The following is a 10,207-nucleotide window of genomic DNA, read 5'->3' as shown; positions in this document are numbered from 1 at the left end:
AGAGGGACAGAACTAGAATGAGTAAGCTCTGCCTATCATTGGCTCTGGCTCCACCTACTGTTAGCCTTTCTGCCTTCAGCCCTACCCGTCTCAATGAGCACTAGCCAACACACAGAGAGCTGTGTACCTTGCAGCTGCAGCAGCTATCTCTGGTCACTCACTTGCATTCTCCCTTTCAGCAGCACAGCTGCAAAGATTAGACATCCTCACCACCACCATGAGAGAGAGAGAGAGCACAAATGAACAAATGAGAGGCATCTGGACAGTGCAACAAGGAGAATTAGGCCTGCTGGTGAGTGGGGAGGCTAGGAGCCTATCAAAGGTACTGTTGCCAGAGTCTTCTATAGCCTCAAACTGGCTCTGCTGCTGCAACAGAACTGAGCAAAGGAATTGGCTGTAAAGCATTAGAATTTGTTTTGCTCAATGCTCTCTAGGTTGAAGCAACATGTGTTGGTTTAGATTTCTTAAATTGGACGGGACATACGGGAAGTGGCATGGCTCAGTGGCAGAGCACATGCTTAAAAGCAGAATTCCCAGGTAAGGTTGGAAACATCCCCTGCTTGAAACCCTGGGGAGATACTGTCAGCCTGTGCAAGCAATACTGAGCTAGATGGACCAATGGTCTGACATGGTATACCACACAGTGCCAGGTTCCTAGCCCTGTGCACACTTGCTAGGGAGGAAGCTCCAAAGATACGTTACCCAGAGAGAGGATGGAGGTGAGGCAGCAAAGAACAGCACCTTGCTCAGCTGCCCTCTCTTTGGCTGGGCAGCAAGAAGGGGCTCAGCAGGTCCAGCCGCAGAAGCCTTCTTTTGGAAGTAGGCAGCTGAGCAGTGAAGAATAAGTGGTAACTGAGCAGATGAGGGGTAAGACGGATGGAGCATCCACCTCCAATGGCCTCTTGCTCACTCGGAGTGGCAGTGCTGGGCCCAAACCACCACCACCCAGAAAGAAAGCAAGCAAAGAAGCATCTGCCCCTTGTTTGCCCATTTTGGTGGCTGTGCAAATGCCCCTGCCTTTCCTTCTCTCTGAGTCTGAGGAGAAGAGGAGAGATTGTTTCCATCCCTGGCCACCACTGGAGGCAAAGATGTGGTGGGATGACCTAAGGCTCTCTGGAGAAGCTTCTGCCAGTGGTTGGGATTAGACACACTGATAAGGTGTTTTGGAACTCAGAATGCTCCCTAATGGTCAGCCTGTACTATATCAGTATTGTTGGCACTGACTGGTAGCAGCTCTCCAGGGGATGCAGCTCAGTGGTAGAACAGCTGCTTCAGAAGATTCCAGGTTCAGCTCCCAGCACCTCCAGTTAGGGATGAGAGACACTGGAGGGACGCTGCCAACCAGTGTAGACTCTACAGAGCTTCTTCCAGGAGGAAAAGGTTGCTCAGGGAAGGAGAGCTGGCAAGAAAAGTGAAACTGAGGGTTCTCTGGGCTGAGCTTGCCACCCCACCCCACTTTCAGTGCCCGTCCCTGAGGCAGTCTTTGGTCAAGCATGACACAGAGGCAGCCAGGGGCAGCTTCGGTGCGGCTCATAATGGGCCAAACTTGCGCAGAGGGAAAAAGCAATTCTCACTTCACTGGCAGGCCGTAATTCAGAGACTTCAGGCGCCCATCATCCGAGCCCCGCTCCCTCCGGCAGGTTGGCTGGGGCTGATTAGAGTTGGAGCCCAGGAAACCCCTAGCGGGACACCTGGGCGCCCCGCAGCCTCCATTGCCCTTCGCCAGCTAGCAACATCTCCGGCTGCCTTCCCTACTCTCGTGTCTGGGACTGCCGCCTCTGCTCCCCCCCCCCCCCACTCCAGCACAGGTGTCAGCTATTGGGTGGGATATGCAAATACGCCGGTGACGTCATGCAGCGCCGGTCCAGACAGCAGAAATAGGGCAGGAATTCAGCAAAGCAGCATTGGCACCTCTTCGCGCCTGGATTGCGACCGAAGCGGCTCCTCCTCCGGCCCCCTTCGTCTGTTTTTGTTCCGCTCCAGCTCGCTTTTCTCCCCTTCCCCTGCTGCCTATCCCTTCCCTCTCCCGCTCGCCGCCAGCCTTTCGCGATCTCCTCCCGCTTCGCCCTTCCAAACGTTCTTGCAGACTTCATCCCACCCCCACCCCATCCACCTTTCCTGGAGAAGATCTTGCGTGTTTCAAGAAAGCCCCCCAAACTCTGACGTCTCCTCTTCCAGTAGCTGTTGGCGCTGCTTCTGCGGCGCTCTGCATCCCGAGGCTCCGTCTGCCGCGCTTGGAAGACCGCTACAGGTAAGCCTTTGATCTCCTCGGCCAGGTGGACGAAGGATGGGCGAGCCGGTAGCCGAGCGGTCGTTTCCTTTCTTTTCTTCCCCAGCAGCCCCAATTCTCAACAAGGTTCATGGATCATCCAAGTGGGGGTGACTCCCCCAAAGGATCCCATGTTCCCTTCTGGGTTCTCTGCGGAGTCTCTAAAGAGCGAGCGAGAGTTTACACGCCGGTGAACTTCGTCGGCAGAGAAGCCGGCGGGGCGCGCAGCGATTCCTGCTCCCCGGTGCAGTATGAATGGTATTCGGGGTGGAGGCGGTGCGGTAACGTCAGGGCGGAGAAGGATTGCTGGGGAGGACGGGGCTGGTGCCATCCCCGGCTCTTTCTGAAGGGAACTGTCCACCTCCGTGGTGCTGAATGGCTGAGAGAATTCAGCCCGGCGCGCAGAGCGCGGTGAATGGCCGTTCTGGAGCAGCTCACCTTTGCGAAATTCGCTTCTTCTCCGGACACCCCTTTTCTTGCCGGTGAGGGCTGATGGTTTCAAGTTTCCTCTATATCTGCCTTGCCTCAGTTGCAGCGGTTGCGAGTGTCGGATGGACCGAGAAAGATGCTCCGCGAATCCGACCGGGTTCGCTCTGTCCTCTTGGCCAGAGGACCTCGGGTTCCTCTTCCATTCCAGTTCCGCTCTGCTCGCGACAGAGCTCGGGGAGTTGGGGTTTTTTTTGCGGGGGGGGGGCGGCGGCTTTCTTTTCAATATTCCTTAGTTCAGCGGTGTGAATACTTTTTCAGAGCTCAATATGCTAGAATCCAGGTTGTCCTGCAGTGGGGCAGAGAGCCATGTGAGAGATGCAGAACTCCTGGCCAAATCTTTTACAGTCCTTAACTTCAGAAAGAAATAGCACGAAGTCCCTCATTTGTTTTGCATGTTGCAAGCCATCTAGGGACTTATTCATATCAACACCTAGGTAAATTGTGCTGTGGACTTGTTGGCCCACTCTAGAGAATGGCAAAAACATTCACAAATTAAAATATAATGGTGCATTAAATTAAAATACCCAAGTATCTTTCCTTGTCCTACAAACACACACACCATTTTTCTTCTTCATACTTCTATTTAAATTGCACACTAAGTGTACTACTTAACTTAAAAAGTAGGTTGCAGTCCAATCCTATCAATGTTTACTAAGAAGTTTAGTCCCACTGGGTTCGATGGCGCTGACTCATAGTATGCAAGACTGCAGGCAGGGTCTTACAACTGGGGTACTAGGCAACCAACTATTTATTCATTATTGTTTTTTTGCATAATCAAAAGTTTTGCAGCACCTCCTCTCTATAGAAGCTGTGGAAATACAACTGTGTGTATTCTGCATAGTCCAGTGGAGCATATGGAATAAATATTTGCAACCATCTTCAAAGGCATGTAAAACTAAACATTTTGTGCTTTGCTAATCTTATCCTTTTTGCTGCAAAATAGAAACTGACTAAAGCTGAAGCCTTGTGAGTTCTCTAAAATGGGAAGATAGTTGGATGTTTACACCACAGCTAGAAAAAGAAATTGGCAATATTGGAAAGATCAGGCTGTGGTGTAACAGTAGCCATGTAGTTAGACATTCACTGTATGCTGTTTCCAATAGCTTTATCACAACAGACTTACACTGAACCACACTGATGCAGAGACAAGCACTCTTAACATTATTTAAAACAAGTGATGTGTTAGAGACATGGCCATCTGTCATGGATCCTTTAGCTGAGATTCCTGCATTGCAGGGGGTTGGACTAGATGACCCTTGGGTCCCTTCAACTCTAAGATTATATGATTCCATGACTGTCTTACATGGAAAGGCACAGACAATCTATAAATGACTGATAGATCCTCTAGGATCCATTCATATAAATATTTACTTGGAGGGATGCCCCATGGGATCCAATGGGACAATGCTAGGTAAGTGGCCACAGGACTGCACACTGTATACTTCTTATGCTTTAATTTAAGAGTACAGGATTTATATTCTCTGACAAGATGCTAAAATGCTCCAGAATATCTTCAGGATTTGTGTTTTTGGCCAGAAATAACTTGAAAAGTTTCAGAGGGAGGTTTCTTCTTATCCAACTCTTCCTCTAATCCAAAATTACACTTTCCTTTTATTTATGCTGGAATTCTAGCATTTTAAATACCTTGGGTCCTCATTTGTTAGTTGCTGTATGCTCCTGTCTTTATGGAAAATCCTGGCAGATATTTGATGCATTGTCCTTTAACGCACTGTAATATTATGGATCAGCCATCTGGTACTTCAACAAGGATACTGGTGTTTGTGCGGGGCAGCCCTCAACTGGGTTACATACAGCAGGGAAGAGTTGTCCATAAGCTGTGGTTCTGAAATTCTGCCTTAGAGTTGCACTTGTGCTTTTTCTCCTTGTTTTGCCCCTAGGTGTCGCCTCTGCTGCTACACTGGATTTAAATCTCTAAAAAGAATGATGTGTTGTTTGTTAAAAAAAGGAAAGGAAAGGGGGAAAACAGGGAAAATCCAAAGTTCAGTAGGGCAGATAGATGTCTTCTGATGTTCATGCTAGCTTCCTTCCCCTAGTGTCTTTTCCTGCACAGCCCTGAAAACCTAGGTATGCTTTGCCCTCAATAATTGCTGTGTCCTGGTTAAACAGCTAAGTGTAATAGATTTTCCATGACATTCAGTAGAGTAAACTGATACTATTTCATTTCAGAGAAGTAGCATTCCTTGTTTTTTAATGCATACTTTGGAAGGATATATTTAACAATGATTATAGGTTACAGTTGACTGCATGTATTTAACCCATCATTCATAGACTCATGTCCATTTCTTCTTAATAGCTCTATCATTCATGTGAAATGACATTCAGTTGAAAGTGAGCTTATGCTCTTAAAAGTACAAATCAGTGTTACTTTCTGAAATCATCTTTAAACTACCACTGTACCTTTTTACCTTTAAAAGTGCTCCGTTCACGTATCTTGTCTGGGTGGCTAACAAACCATAAAAACAAAGAAGACTGAGAGCAGCAGCATAATTAGAATATCACATTAAAGCACCTGAGATAAAGAAAACATAAGCATCATGGCAGAATAAAACTAACCAGAAAGGCCTGGGAAGGGGGGAAAGAGAGATTTTCACGCCAAAAGATATCAAGGTGGGTGTTAGGCAAACCTCTTTAGGGAAATCATTTCACAGGCAGGGTGCTACAATTGACAAGGCCCTCTTACTGATCATCATCCCCTCAATTCAGAGGGCAAGGTCACCCAGAGAAGGCACCCTGCAATAATAATCTCAATACTTAGACAGGTATATGTTGTACAGAGTGGTCCCTGAGTTTCCCCAGTACTAAAGCATATTGTGCTTTTAAAGTAAGCACTAACACTTTGAATTGTGCTCATAAATGAGCCAGCACCAATAATTATTATTATTGGTGTGATATAGTCTTCTGGGACCAGTCTGCATGAACTCAGCAAACAGCAGCTAGACTGCAAACAAGTTACCAGGAAGTCTTCAAAGGAAGCTCCATGTATAACAAAATTGCAAGGATCTGATTTAGAGTTTCCCAAGTGAATGGATAGGGATGCGGGTGACGCTGTGGTCTAAACCACCAAGCCTAGGGCTTGCGAATCAGAAGGTCGGCAGTTTGAATCCCCGCAACAGGGTGAGCTCCCGTTTCTTGGTCCCTGCTCCTGCCAACCTAGCAGTTCGAAAGCACATCAAATGCAAGTAGATAAATACTTCCTCCAGCGGGAAGGTAAATGGCATTTCCGTGCACTGCTCTGGTTCGCCAGAAGCGGCTTAGTCATGCTGGCCACATGACCCGGAAGCTATACGCCGGCTCCCTCGGCCAATAAAGTGAGATGAGTGCCGCAACCCCAGAATCATCCGTGACTGGACCTAATGGTTGGGGTCCCTTTACCCTTACCTTTAAGTGAATGGATAACTTGACAGGCTATTTTAGACTATGAGGGGTTGCAACTAATGCATAAGCTGGTGGAAGGAACTACATTGTCATGGAGGCTAACTAAGTTTGCAGCAACAAAGTTTGATCAATCAGCATCCACACATTATGCAACTGATCTTTCAAGGGCACACAACTGTTTTAAAATCAAGATGAATGGTATTTCCTTGCTGTTTTTGCAACATCCTTGATAGGCAGGGGCAGTGTATCTCGTTTCGCCACTTGAGGCAAAATAGGAAGTGCTGCATTGCCTCGCCACTCCTGCCACTACCACCTGCCTGCTCCTGCTGCCACTGCCTGTTCTGCCGCTGCCACGTGCCCCGCTGCATCCACCGCTGACAGAGAAACAGAACCACAATCACACCAATTTTGGGCAAGCTCTCACCCCAAATGGACTCAATCTTGCCCAAAATCAGCACTGATGGTGGCAGCACTTCTCCGCCACTGGCAAAGGTGATGATGTACCCATGGACATTCTGTCTGGGGAACTTCTGCCACCTACCCAATGACCAGGCTGGCTCTGTTGATAGATCTCAAAGCAGCACAGAAAAGTACCATGCCCATTCACAGCTTTTCTCTTCTTTATTAAGTTGATACTCATACGATCTTTAAAGCTTTACTTTTTTGTTCCACGTATTGAGTTTGAAATGCCTCAAATTCTATTTTCATTATAAGAATATCTGGTGGTCTACTCCACTAACCCTATGGCCTATAATGTTGAGAAAACTTTTTTATAGTATTTTAGCTTTCATAATTTTTTAACTACTAATTTCTTCCACAACTCTGTAAGCAGCTCTTGCGAATAATAGCTGATAATTTTCTAGCAATTTCAAATCATGAAATAGTTCAAGCACAGCTCTGATTACAATAGACATTAAGTCTTCTTCCCCAAATGTTCAACAGAAAGTCCCAATCAAACGGAATTGCAAGTTCCATTAAGTACAAGTGCGTCTGCTTGAGCTTTTAACATGAATTCACTCAATTTTTCTTAACAAGTCAGTTTTCATTTGATTTGTGTAGAAAAGTAGCTATAGCACACCAAATATAAGGTGAGGGTCAAAATGGGGACAATGTTACACATACTTACATACATTGATTCATGCAAAATATAGAAAATGTATCCAGTAAATAAAAATCTAAAGAAGCTTTTGCTGCTTGTACATTTTTTCAAGGTCACATTAATAATACAGAATGACAAGGTGACATGCATAATGCTGATGTTCTGGTGTAGGAACCACTTCTTTAAGTCAGAAATGTCTGCTTGACTTCAACAACAGCAAGCTGGGAGAATGTCATGCATGCTCTAGTTTGCACTGAAAAATACTGATTTTAAAAATAGTTACAATGCAATGCAGTGCATGGGTGGTTAATTGGTTTCCTGTTCCTAATTGCTAGCAGATTGCAAAAGTGTGGGGAAATGATCTGATCCAAAACATGGAATGTTTTGAAATGTTTGATATAATGGAACTAGCCCAAATCCAAAAGCAATGAAAAGAGACAAGTGACTGCAGCTTCTATTAACATACCAGGCTATTGGGGGATGTAGCCAGAGTAAATTAAATGAAACCTTTTATTTGGTCCATGCAAAATGACTTCTCCTTCAGACAGATATAAGAATACTGGATCCATATGTGATATTTTGTGTATCATAAAGTTTACACAGCTGCATCAAAGATAAAATAGTACATCTCCTCAACATTGGTACAGTATGTTTTTGTTGCATGCTTCATTTTTATCAGCTGTTTCCAAGATATTCAAACCAAGGATCAATTCTACTCTGTCTATGATTGAGTTTCTATCTTTCAGCCTGGTTTGTACAATATATCTGTGGATACAGATAATCTAAAATATTTCTTATGGGCTTGAACTGTTGCTTATTCTATACATCTTCACAAATGTCCCTAATGTGTGTCATAGAATCATAGAACTGTAGAGTCAGAAGGAACTTTGTGGGTCATTTAGTCCAGCCCCCTGCAATGCAGGAAACTCAGCACGTGGTTCCCCCTCCAATTTGAAACCAGACCAGACCCTGCTTAGCTTTCCAAATGTGGTAGCAGCTTTATTGCTGCACCAGACAAGCAAAATCATCTTCATGGACTAATAGAAGTGTAGAGTTAGAAGGGACCCTTAGGATCATCTAGTCCAACCCTCTGCAATGCAGGAATTTGCAGCCACCCCATATGGGGTTGAACCTTCAACTTTGGCATTATCAGCACCAGACTCTAATCACCTGACCTATCCAATTTACATCATCATCATCCTCTGTGCTTCTTACAAGTTCCTCAGAATATTACCAACTCACCACGTCCTCAGAGTAATCCTGGCCGAAATGCAGAGTGTTCATATGAATCAAATCTCCACTGTACTTACATATTCCTCCAAAATAGCTGTGTGATGCAGAAAGTTTGTGCGGTCCTGAAACAGAGCTGATAGTGATAGTGTTTCATCTTAGCTGCTTTGTTTATTTCCTGATCATCCCAGCATTGACAAGAAGGGAAACTCAATACTTGGTTACTTTGTGAGACAGACACAGGGGGCAAAATGAAAGCCCTGTGCTAAGTTTTCTGCTGTGTAAATTTTTACAAATGCTCTTTGTCTCAAATGGAATGCCTGGCAAAATGTAACACATTATACTTGGTGCCATTTAGGCATCTCATTCATCAAAGCCTAAGAGATTAATCCGAGATGGTGTAGATAATTAATTGGAACTGTAATTTAACTTCATGATGGTTTGCTGAAAGGGTTAGTATAGAATTGTGCTATTAATTTTCCTAGGATTAGCAGCATTTTATAAAACTGATGGGCAGTAAAATTATTTTCCAAGCCTCACAGCTATGCAGCTGCTGCAACAAATTAGCAACTTTGTTTGAGGAAGTGAAGCCCAGATTTGTTTTGGAAGCTGATTGTATTTCTTTCCGTGTGCTCAAACTAATAAAGCAGCTGAACTGACAATGCCTGAAAGGTTTGATTTGTCCTTCTTTATGTGGCTAACTTTCAGTGGCCATTCCTTGGCAAACTTTTCCATAGCGCTACTTTTTCTAATAGCTCTGTACTGGAAGTATTCTGGAAATTGCATTATCAAACATGTGATATAAGTGTGTGTGTGTGTGTGTGTGCACCTACACTTAGACATACAAACATATGATTTTCTAAGTGTGCATGGCTTGTTTTAAGCTATTGTTAAGAATAGTGGTTCACCTGCTCTGCTGTTGTATTTTGTACTCTAGTTTCCTTGTTCATTGTGAACTACCCCATTGTCTTACTTTTATGGGTGGCACTCTCTGAGACAGCTTGATGAGTCTTGGGAGTCAGAATGGTTTCTTCCAAACTGGTGATGTAGTTGTGTTCTCTATTTCAAACACAAAGGAATCCGTGGATGAGGGAGGAAAGGCAAGTGTTAGCTTGTGGGCAGATTTGATGGCATATTGTGTGCTGTCTGCCACTGAGAAGTGCTGCCTGTGGAATTACAAGAAGTGTTGAGCTTTTCTCCTTTTTTGGTAGTCATCGTGCAGTGAGACAGTCAAGACTGTTAAATGTAGTTTTATCTTTTAGACTGAGGGCCTTCATTTCGCAACTCATTCCATGACTCACACACTGAGGGCAGCTCACACTACTGGGCATAAGAATGCAGCCCTGGAGCATGGGTACAAGGGGACCGATCCTGCCAGTGTTGGGACCTATTTACCCTAACAGCAGCAGCATTTTCTATAAGTGCAATTGTTTTAGTGCTTCCCCCATTCTGTTATGAGCCAGTGTGGTGTAGTGGTTAAGAGCGGTGGGCTCGTGATCTGGGGAACCGGGTTCGCGTCTCCGCTCCTCCACATGCAGCTGCTGGGTGACCTTGGGCCAGTCGCACTTCTTTGAAGTCTCTCTGCCCCACTCACCTCACAGAGTGTTTGTTGTGGGGGAGGAAGGGAAAGGAGATTTTTAGCCGCTTTGAGACTCCTTAAGGGGAGTGAAAGGCGGGGTGTCAAGTCCAAACTCCTCCTCCTCTTCTTCTTCTTCTACTACTTC

The 10,207-nt window shown here is 45.3% G+C and overlaps 1 protein-coding gene across 3 annotated transcripts in view; it reads left to right on the top strand.

Annotated features, from left to right (window-relative positions):
• Positions 1–1,617: 1,617 nt before the first annotated feature.
• FSTL4 (follistatin like 4) overlaps positions 1,618–10,207 on the top strand; it is a 350,480-nt gene continuing 341,890 nt past the window's right edge. For all 3 annotated transcript variants that reach the window (XM_081893316.1, XM_081893315.1, XM_081893314.1), the window contains exon 1: positions 1,618–2,251. The gene's annotated coding sequence lies outside the window, so the exon portion shown is untranslated. The remainder of the gene's footprint in view (positions 2,252–10,207) is intronic.

This window comes from Podarcis melisellensis (genome assembly GCF_964234715.1).
Source record: "Podarcis melisellensis genome assembly, chromosome: 2".
In the NCBI taxonomy this organism is placed as follows: domain Eukaryota; kingdom Metazoa; phylum Chordata; class Lepidosauria; order Squamata; family Lacertidae; genus Podarcis; species Podarcis melisellensis.
The sequence above is the reverse complement of the archived record's forward strand: the minus strand, read 5'-3'. Positions and strand labels throughout refer to the sequence as shown.